At 40.6% G+C, this 11,069-nt stretch overlaps 2 long non-coding RNA genes across 3 annotated transcripts in view; one reads left to right on the top strand and one right to left on the bottom strand.

Annotated features, from left to right (window-relative positions):
• Positions 1 to 1,647: 1,647 nt before the first annotated feature.
• On the bottom strand, positions 1,648 to 8,989 carry LOC120095654 (uncharacterized). Of its 2 annotated transcripts, XR_015633059.1 has the most exons (4): positions 8,830 to 8,977; positions 7,709 to 7,791; positions 4,844 to 4,960; positions 1,648 to 2,516 (listed from the first exon to the last, which is right to left on the bottom strand). It is a non-coding gene; the product is annotated as an uncharacterized LOC120095654 (long non-coding RNA). The 2 variants fall into 2 exon arrangements; XR_015633060.1 differs by lacking the exons at positions 1,648 to 2,516; positions 4,844 to 4,960 and adding an exon at positions 6,961 to 7,246 and having other exon boundaries at positions 8,830 to 8,989.
• Positions 8,990 to 9,025: 36 nt separating this feature from the next.
• Positions 9,026 to 11,069, top strand: part of LOC102548829 (uncharacterized) — a 29,500-nt gene continuing 27,456 nt past the window's right edge. The window contains exon 1 of the long non-coding RNA XR_015633056.1: positions 9,026 to 9,267. This is a non-coding gene — a long non-coding RNA (uncharacterized LOC102548829). The remainder of the gene's footprint in view (positions 9,268 to 11,069) is intronic.

Raw genomic sequence — 11,069 nt, 5'->3', positions numbered from 1 at the left:
TCAAGTTGACAAAATCCAGGACAGTATGTGTTGTGTGCAAACATGTGACTGTATGTGTGTGTATGAAGACTCTTTAACTAGAGAAGTGAGGAAAGAGCTGAATTATTCATGGAAGGCCCTGAGTGTCACTGCTGCTCCCACAAACAGACCAACTCTCAAGTCTTATGCATGTCCTAACATCATCTTTTAACTTCAGGGTGCTAAGCAGTCGAGTGGTGAATGCAAGAACTTGCTGGAGTGACAGAGGCAGCAGATTGCTGTCTGGAGGTTGCATGAGCTGTGTGCTTATTTGAGCAACAAGAAATGAGAGGGGCAGAAATAAGATGGAAAACGGTCCACTGTAGCGGCTCATGTCTGCAATTCTAGTATGAGGCTGAAGCAGGAAGGGTGCCTCCAGTTCTAGGATGGTCTGAGATGCATAGTGAGCTTTAAGTTAGCCTGAGCTACAGTGGTGGTGGGGGGGATCTGAAAGATGCCAAACCCAATCAACAAAAGGAGATTTTAAAACCAAGTAGATAAGGCATTACATTGTGACAGACTGTGCATTCAAATGAATGGAGGTTTAAATTGACGCATTAGGGTCGTGGTTGAAAAAGAATGTTAGGCATGTTCTAGAAATTGAAGGAACCACATACTGCCTAAGTCTGAGTGTCCCTTGTTGAATCATCTGCTTTCTGCCTTCACTGATGGTTTGTCATACTGCCTAAGTCTGAGTGTCCCTTGTTGAGTCATCTGCTTTCTGCCTTCACTGATGGTTTGTATTACTATTCCCAATGCATGTGATCTGCACAAGTTAATGGGATTCGGCGTTAGGCTTTCCTGCATAAATACCTCACGTACCGATCACATCTGCTCATTCTTTGTCCGCCCTGTGTGCCTCACTCTTTCCGGACCTTTGTCCATGTCCCTCTCTGCAACAATTCCTCTCTACTCTTTCTCTCAAACAAAATCAACCTTCAACAGAAGCTAAAGACAGCCCCCCTTTCTTCAATCCTTCTTTTCCTTCCCCCCTCCTACCCTTTCTTCCTTCTTTTTTGCTACCCCAGTGATCAAACCCAGGATCTCATACATGTTGTGGAAGGACTCAGCCATGGAGCTGTCTCCTCCACTCCTGTGGCTTTTCAGGATGGGTAGGAGTTATTGTGGTTACTTTGTATTCACACAGGACTTTTGTCCAGTTATGGAATATCAGTCTGTCAAAAGATTTCAATTGCTAAGAGAGGCTATTTGACTCACAACGATATAAACTAAATTAGAGAAAAAAGAGGCAAACAAAGAAACAAAGTCCTCTTAGCCAGGCTACCCTTATTGGTTTTTTAAGCAGAGGCAGATGGATCTCTGAATTCAAGGGCAGCCTGGGCTACATAGAGAAATCTTGTCTCAAAGGACAACAGCAGCAACCACAATCCCTCTGACTTTAACCAAGCAGGAAATACAGAAGAATAAAGTCTAATATAATTTGATTTATCTTGAAATGACTGTCAATCTAAAAAAAAAAAAAACAGTCGAGGCCACAGGCACTGGTGAAAAGGTAAATATATCTGCCCAGTGACCAACAGTGACTTAAAAGTGTCTCTTTGCATCCTGTATTTGTCAAGAAGGTTTAGATGTAGATTCTGATTCACGTATTAAAACAAGACGAGTAAGTGATGTCTCAGTTGTTAATTTTTAATAAAGTGTGTGTATTTAGATTAGTGCTTCTAAATTCTCTTGAGAGCTCTTATAAATATGAATGGTGCGTCTTAAAATCAAGGACCTCCTAGACCACAGAACATGAGCTTATTACCCAGCTTCCCCTGCTTCAGGATCTTGTCTCTCCATTGCAAATGATTCCATCACTCTCCCCAAAGTCTCTGGATAATCCAGCTTTGCTGAGCAGCCCCTCCCCCACCCCACGAGTAGAACTATACTGTGCTTCTTCAAATTCTGCGTCCAACTTGCATTTCTGCTGAGCCTGCTCTTTCTCCTAACCTCAGATGCAGTTTTCATGGCTTGCTCTTCACACTCCAAGACAGACCTCAGACATCCAGCGCTGTAGTAAAGTCTTCCTGACTCTGTACCAACTCCCCAGCGTACCCTGTGCATGTCTCTGGCACTGCGCTTTCAGTGTAGTCTTATATTTTTACTTGCATAGATTCAACAACACACAAACAAAAGCAAACATATTTCTCATGCAGCATGGCCCCTCCACGGGAGCCAAGTTCTTCATCTGGTGCTTAGCTGAGGAAATGACGATCTGTTTCCATGCTGCGGGTGTGTGATCACACCGCCTGGCAGAGCTATACTGACTCATTACAGTTTGCTTTAGAGAGTTTCAGGACTCTGAAAAAAAAAAGGGACTCATCCTGTTTTAAGCAGGATGAAATATGATACAGAAAATCAAGCCCTGTGCACTTCTGAGAATCGGAAACATTTACAGCTGAGTCTTCCTGAAGCTCCGGAGGTCAGGCTGCTGGTTTCTGTTGAAGGAGGTAGGATTAGGAGTCCACTTCTGATTGCGTTTAAGAGTGCAATGCCTATAAGGAGCAGAGGAAACCTCGAGTAACTCCTGAGGGTATGTGTATTGTAGACATGGGAACACACATGACAAAGGTCAAGGCCTTGGGCCCATATCTCTCCATATGGGCCAGGTTCTAGAGGGATGCCAAGGTTTGCTTATGATCCAAGTGGGAGTAAGTGACCAGTGTACACAAGAACTAGCAACAACAGCTTCCTCCTCCCAGATATTTATAGTCTGAGACTGCCCTTACAGAGAGCTTTAGGAAACTGGCTAACATTTGCCCCTGTGCTGTGCCAAACAAACATACCACAAAGTTCTTGGTAGCATGGATGGTAGGTGCCATTTCATCAGAGCGTGCACACCCAACTTGACTCTAGTACACTGCTGCTCCTAGCCAGGGTTGCGGGATTCTAAACAGTTCCTATCAAGAAGCCATTGAGTGGTACAACTGGAGGAATGTTTGGTAAGTTTTATGTTTAAAATGATTATTTTTTTAATCATGTGAAATATGGGTTTGAGAGATGGAAAGGCAAGTTAGATAGAAAACCTGCTAGAATATAAATTATGTGGGCTCAGGCAAGAGATGAGAGTGACTTGATTTGGAAAAAGTTAAAGGAGACAGGGCCAAGTAGATTTGGTGATTGGCTATCTTGGCAGGGGCGAGAGGTAAGAGAGACACTGAAGGAGGAAGAAATGCTTAGGATGGCTCTGGCTGGGACAGGGGAAGGATTCTGGAACCATTTATTATCACAGGGAACTCTTGGGGACAGGCAGCTTTTGAATAAAGCTGATGACAGAAAACCCGTGTCCTGTTGTGCTTTTCTTGAATCTACAGATGACTTTGGCTTTCTCTTATTCAGTGATTGTTAGCTGTGAACAGTCTCTCAACCTTCCCATAGGGGACCTCTGGCAATGTCTGAACCCATTTTTGATCATCACTATTTCAAAAGTGGGTGGGTGGCTTTGCCCTGGGGATCTATTAGGTAAAGACCTGGGATGTTCTTGAGTCTATTACAATGCACAGGAAAGTCACCTGAAACAAAGAATTACACGGTACAGAATGTCAAAAGGACTGATGTTGAAAAATGCTCTCTAATTATTTCCTGTTCTCACTTTTGTCTGCCATAATATTCTTATGTCAATGAATCAGAGCCCTTGAGAATGTGAACATGTTCAGAATTTAAGTCCTCATCAGTCTTCTTCCTCTTTGGAAGGGCTTCTCCCCTGCAGTCTCTCATTACATGCTAATCATTTTCTTCCCACATACATTAGTAATGGACCTCTGAGACTCAGGCTGGCCTTTAAGTCTCCCTGGGAGAACATAGTGGAAGAAAATTTTAGATGTCACATTTTCACTTTTTTCATCCTTAATTTCACAGTTCTGGATTTGAAATTAAAATTTCATCCCATTTAGATAATGCTTCAAAAGGATGACAAATGTTATTCTAATATATTTTGAATGTTGATGGGCAAAAATGCTCATTTTTATTGAAGTTGAACTGAATTTTGACTTATTTTTCTTCCTAAAAAAATGACAACTGAATAGCTGGTGGTTTTTCAAGAAAGATTAAGTTAGCCAGTTATTTCAGCCTGTGAGAGGTAGTTTTTAGTGATTCTTAGCCAAGAAGAAACTCTCAACTTTCTCATGGGGGACTTTTGGTAATGTCTAATTACATTTTTGATTGTTACTATTTCAAAAGTGGGTGGGTGGCTTTGCCCTTGGCATCTACTAGGTAAAGACCTGGGAGACCCAGGAATTCAAAATTATCCTCAATGGCACAGTAAGTTCCAGGCCGGTGTGAACTACATTAATAAACAGTATAACATCCCCCAAAATCTAACCCAAACAATGACATAAACAAACGAATGAAAGTCTGCCCTTAAAATGAACTTTCTAGAAAAATTCAGAACTTCTTTTACTTTTGAGAAATTTATTGAATCCTAAAATTAAACTTCCTGTGGAAGTATAAATATAATTTAGTAATTATCATAATTATTTATCATACATAGGTAAGGCCTGTATTTAGTATCCAGCCAAATACATTGCTGAACATAACAAGGTAATTGGATTTGCCACCCGAATTATACTCAGTTTATTTTTCCAGCAAGTCTTATTGAGTACATACTATTCCTGGCTGCTGTTCTTTGGGAATGTTCTAGTAGACAAGTTATATCTACTCACTCTCCTCAGAAAGCTTGCCCAATAAAGTCAGATTTCCCTCATAGATACCAATGGGATTTCATTACTAAATCACAGGGTGCTGTAAGAGTTAATACAAACCCCATATTATTTATACTCGAATCAAAGAGATTTCTGTAAGAAAGTAGTAATTAAACTCATACCTGAAAGCCGTGCACAGTGTGGAAGGAACAGCATCCTGGCAGAGCATATGTAACACCCTCAGGCAAAATTCAGTTGGTTTTACTCAGCAAACACACAGAGGGACTTGAGAGGCAACCCTTCACATTGAGAAGCCATTGAATAGTTTGAGTAGAGGAATTATGAGTTTTACATGTAAAATGATTACTTTTTATTGTTGTATGAAAAATGGGGTAAAGGTTGAGCAGAAAGGTGGTCTAGAGGGAAAATTGTTTAGAAAATAAATAATGTGGATTCAGGCAAGAGACGAAGGTGACTTAAAATAGAAAAGGAAGAAAAAGGAGGCGGGGCCAAGTAGATTTGGTAATTGGTTATTTTGGCAGGGGTTGGGAGGTAATGGAGACACCGAAGGAAAAAGAAATGCTGAAGACAGCTCTGGCTGGAACATGGGGAAGGATGCTGGTGCCATTTACTATGGGAGGAAAGCCTAGGGGGCAGGCAGTTCTCTATCACGGTAGTTACTGATCATAAATGTATTTGAAAGTCTCCCATATTATAAATTCTTGAAACACATTCAGATGTGGTATGTAGAGCTACTGTAAAGCTTTGGAACTGTGTCTCTACAATTTGAAGAATGGTCTGGATTGAATATGGCATGTTGGAAGACTGACTATAGATGGCAATGGAATATATGAGAGAAGATGAGCTTTCTTCCGGAGAGAAAGTGGAGAGAACTACATGCAGGCTCAAGGCATGAGCAAAGACACATGAAAGGCTGAGTAGAGAGGAAGTTTCCAAAAAAACCCAAACAGATGTCACAAGATAAACAAGGGACGTATGTGTCCTCATGTGTCTCTTTTTAACCGAGGAGGAAAAGGATTCCTAGAATTTCCCAACAGATCTCTGCTTATTTCTGGGACGAGAAGATGATAGGAGTCTAGGAGAGGATGACTGTAGCTGGAGACTGCATAGGAGAGTATGCAATAGCCTTTGTATAGTGCAACAAGAATATTACTCAGCAATAGCAGGGAAAGGAGGCATGATAAGGGGAGAGTAGTGTTTAAAGGAACCGAATGAACTCACTGAACCATACAGTAAAAGCAATGAAAGACATGGCCATGGCATTAAACAGAACTGGAAATACCAGGATGATATCAGAGGGGTGGGGGGAGAGAGAAAGAAATCAGAAAGAAAGAAAAGAGAAGAAAAGCAAAAGCTATAAGGAAACACTCTGTGGACTTGTGTACTCTCTAAGAACCTTGCCTGTTTTACCCATAAACTCAATATTTAGAACTTAGCACAGATAGCACATTGTCAATGGTCACTGACTTAAGAACAAATGAGCCATGTACGCAGTGAGAAGCCTGGTAGTGGTGATGCACGCCTTTAACCCCAGCACTCAGGTGTTGCAGATTGGTTCTAATGCTTTGATTCAATCAGGAATCTGCTTGTCCAGATGCTGAAGGTCCTTTTCTCCAATTGGGTTTTGATTGACCGATCAATAAAGATGCCAATGGCCAATGGTTGGGCATGGGGTAGGACACTTAAAGTTGTGTGGGTAGGATGCAGAGAGGACCAGGAAAGAGAGAATCATCATGACTGGGGGTAGAAGGAGGAGATGCAGGACTTACAGGATATAAAACCAACCAGCCGTGTGAGACTTCTGGTAAGTGGCCACTGGCCAGTTCCTCAATTTGGCCTGAGATAGCAGGGGAAGGTTTAGCCTTTGAGGTAGCCAGGGCATTATAAAGATAAGCTAATGTGGGTGTGTCTTTCATTCCAGGATTCAAAGATCCTGGGCTAGTGAGCACCCTCATTTCGCAGGGAGCACAAAGCAGTGTGGCAGAGGCAGGCTGAACTCTGAGTTTGTGTCCAGCCTGATCTACAGAGCCAGTTTCAGGACAGCCAGGGCTATACAGAGAAACCCTGTCTCAAAAACAACAGCAACAACAAAATCCCATCTCCCCCAACTCAAAAAAAAAAAAAACCCCAAAAAACCCTACCCTCCCAAACAAGCAAAACAACCCCAATAACAGCAAAAATAAAAAATAAAAAACCCAAAAGACCCAAAACCAACAACAAGAACAAAAAACAATAAACAAACAAAGAAGATGGTGAGAAAAGAAGACACTCCACAGAGTAACTATGACTCCCATTCTGTATTTTCAAAACATACATCGAATAGCAAGAAAACAAATAAAAAACAAGAAAGGACTTTCACAGGTATTTCCCAAAAGCAGGTATACAAATGACTCAGAAGTATATGAAAAAATTTTTCATTGAGCTCTCTCCTCCCACCTGTCAGACTGGCTGCGGTTAGAAAGACAAGTGTCCAAGCGAATGTGGGGTCAAGGTAAATTTGCATACTATTAACATGAATGTTGATTAGTAAAGCCATCGATTTTGGAAAACACAGTTGGATGCCCCTAAAAGCAATAAAATTACCATTAGAACACTGAGATCCAAATCAATGTAGGGTACATTTCAAAAAATGGTAAGAAATTGAGGTGGTGAATACGTGGATTAACTTGATCCAGCCATACAATCTAGTGCGTTTATTGAAACATTTCGTGAGACCCCATTAATGAAGCAGTTATGATTTAACTAAATACAACACCAATTTTAAAAAGTCTCTAGTGAGATAAAACCAAGATGACAACATAGGAATGTAGTACTTCATTGTTCAATTTGGAACTTATTTTGTTGGCATTGAGGCTGACTTGTCTTATTAAAATGGTTACATTTCACAGGCTGGGAGCAAGACACACGGTCTTCATGCCTTTTCCAACGTCTACCCCTGAACGGGAGACCTGTTTACAAGAAACATATACAATAGTGGAGTTGAGGGTGGAGATGTGTTTTAAAGCTTTGCCTGCTGAATTTCTTACCCACTTAGGGAGTCTGCAGAACACTCATGAGATGAGGATCAGGAGCCACCCAGCTTGTCATATCCATGAGTGACTTTCTTGTCCTGAGAGAATAATTTGTACTTGCAGTTAACAAGGGACCTGAATACTTGTGGAATTTTCATTTCTGATTAAGAGTTCCATTTGTGTCTGAGTTGAGCTTGTTTTAATAAAGGAGAGGTAATGAGGCTACCTAGGGCTTTGCCTCAGTTGGATGAGTCACAGTGAAGTGGATCTTTACAATTTCTTTAGTCTGCTTGTCATGGACATCCCCAAAGTTATAAGTATATTGGAATTAATTTTACAAATGTGAAGATTCAAAACTCTTGGTTTGTTTTAGAATGCGTAGGGGAACTAAGCAAGGTCCTATCTTAGATTAGTAATTTACCCAAATCTCAAAAAAATTTTGTATTATTTGACTGGTTTTTTTTAACTTTCTTGCACTTCATTGTTGCAGATGACAGAGTTATAATCAGTGTTTCTATAAAACACGCTTCTTCTAAAAGTCATTTTCAGTGAACTGCAAAACTGACAAAAAGGCACTTCTATCTTTGAGAAAAATTTGAAAGTTAATTTGTTTGAAGCCACAAAGGGACCAAAATATTAGAACAAATAAAAAGAAGAAAATTAGATTAAGACTGCTTTTGATATCTTTTCTCAGTGTGGACAATTCTTTCTTCCATTGAGAGGCGATGAGGAAAAATCCGGTAAGTGAAAACATGTATAGCTCAGGCTCTATTCTCCTCACTAAATTATAGTTAGCGCTGCTCACTTGCTTTTGAAATTCAAACTAAGGAAACTTCAGTGGTTTTCATTGCACAAAATAAATTCTATTCCTGAACTTTATTCTATAAATGTATGTGGAAAGAAATGGAGAGAGAGAGAGGGGGAGAGAGAGAGAGAGAGAGAGAGAGAGAGAGAGAGAGAGAGAGAGAGAGAGAGAGAGAGAGAGAGAGGGGAGGAAAGGGGGGAAGGGGAGGGGAGGAGAGAGAGAGAGAGAGAGAGAGAGAGAGAGAGAGAGAGAGAGAGAGAGAGAGAGAGAGAGAGAGGAAAAGGTAACCCTCAACCGAAACGGAAGAAATAAGTGTGTATTTGAGACCTACCCTAGAGGATTACAATGGAGTTAATCAGAAGAGATCATATGTATACATTTAAGCAGCTGCATACAGAGGACAAACAGAAGCTGAAGTGTGGTATTGGTCTAAGTGGGAAAGAGGAATTAGACCGTGGGGAAGAACGGGGGTTGGTATTGGGGAATGAACAACGAACCGGAAACAGGAAGTTGGAGCAGGAAGCCAGGGATAACTGAAGGGACAGTCCAGAAAAAGGGGCAGATACATGCGCGTGTGGATTCCAAAATGTGTGCAAGAGAAGAAGACTGATGCTTGAATGTAACCTTGGTGTACCTATACGTGTGACCACATGAGCTGTCTATTTTAAGAAAAAATGCTTTAAAGGAAAAGGGGCAAAGACATGGAAACAAAAAGACAATGAGAAGAGAGACATCTACCAGTAAAAATTGGTAACATGTCCAAAGCCAGGTAAGCAGATGTGGGAAAGAGAAACACCCTATGCTTTAAAGAAAGGGTTGGGAAATAAGACAGGCTGTGTGGCTTACTACATTTAATTTTAAGTGTATTAACACAAGCCGCTTGTCAAACGATGTGGTTCCCCTGTATGATTGGTTGTGCAGCCATTTATCATTGTCCCTTAAAAGTCACGCAAGCGACTTAAGCATTAGTCACAGCTTCTCAACTTAAGAAACAAACACAAAATTAACTTTCAGAGATACTGCGTCTGAGGTTCTTACCAGAATTATAATGTGTGGGAGGGTCTTATTATTGCTAGCTTTTAGTCTACATTTGTATTGCCTAAAACCTCATCATTGATAGAAGATAAGAATAATAAAGAGTGGATGTCTCTAATATATCTGTATGCTGTACATACATATTTGACACCTGTATATATACACATATATCTGGGAATATATGAATGTGTGTACACATATTTATTATGCTGCTGCATAATATTAGCACCTGACCAAAAGTTCAGGTAATAGAAGACAAACAAGGATACTCTGGAACAATAATATGTCCCCAAATAGTAGGACATGAACTGTATGGCTTGAGGAAGAAGAGGCTTGCTTGGTGGGGTAGCTATCAAAGAGGATTCCTAATTTTGACGAATACAATCTGCTATTTTGTTATTAAAGGTAACAGTCAGAGGGTGTTGGTACAGTTTAATGTATCTGGCTTCTAGGTCAGTGCATTCCCCCCTACACATGGCCAATTCTTTAATGATCAGATTCAAGGCTTCAGTGAAGTCTGAAGGGCATGACCTAATTAACATCTGGAACCCCACACAATTGTCCAAACCCTCCAGTCCAGGCAAATCAGCTCTGCCTCCCAGTTTTAGGTTCCTTTGAGTGAGTTGGACCAGAAATTTGGCCCTCTGTGTTTTCCTGTCTCAATTTATTGAACACATAACTGCTGCCCAGTCTATCCTATGATATTAATAGAAGTGGCAGCAGCAGTCGTTAGGCACCGAAGTAAGTATTTTTATTCATTTCTGCATTTTTTGTCTATTATTATCTCTAGTTCAGAGACAATAATATTAGCTCAGAGTTAGAAATCTAGCAAGGTAGGTAGGTAACATAGCCTTCATAGCCTTCATTCACTCAGGCCTTCCAAAATTTAGGTGCCCATTCTTAGTCTCTGCAATAAGGGTTATCTGGCTTCTTATTGTCATGATTTTCTAATGGCTAAGGATGAAGTCATTTCCCTAACTCATGCTAGGGAGAGATTAGCTTTCAAGAATCTGCCAGGATATATTCTTTCAAAAGCTGAGTTTGGAAATCTCATCTCTATCTCTCCAGCCCCATACTTACATATCATAGAACTAAATAGCTTTTAGGCTTCTTTTCATTGCTAATCGTTTAACTTTGGGGGAATCCTGCTGTTGAGAAAGGAGAAAGCTTCTATTGTAGTAGAAACCACTTGTGATTGAATCCAGGAAGTTCCATTGATTTTCCTGTTTTTTTTTCTTTTTTTTCTTTTTCCGACTGTGTACATAAATTTACTAGCTATCAGCTTCTCTTTGTCTCTTCCAATAACTTACTGTCTTCAGAGAAGCCTCTGATCAGAAACTTCATTAAGTCAGCTCTGATTTGTCTTCTGATCATACCTCTGAGATAGCATACTGAAAATGCTAGGCGGGTCTCCGATGGAGTGCCTCTAATTGGGCTGCCATAGGCACGATGCCGTGAATATTTCTTCTAACAACAAATAACGATGCCACTGATGGCTGTGATCCAATTACAGCCCGCAAATCAAGCAATTATTGC

The sequence above is a fragment of the Rattus norvegicus genome, chromosome 11 (assembly GCF_021556685.1).
Source record: "Rattus norvegicus strain SHRSP/BbbUtx chromosome 11, alternate assembly SHRSP_T2T, whole genome shotgun sequence".
In the NCBI taxonomy this organism is placed as follows: domain Eukaryota; kingdom Metazoa; phylum Chordata; class Mammalia; order Rodentia; family Muridae; genus Rattus; species Rattus norvegicus.
This window is presented reverse-complemented; position numbering and strand designations above follow the sequence as displayed.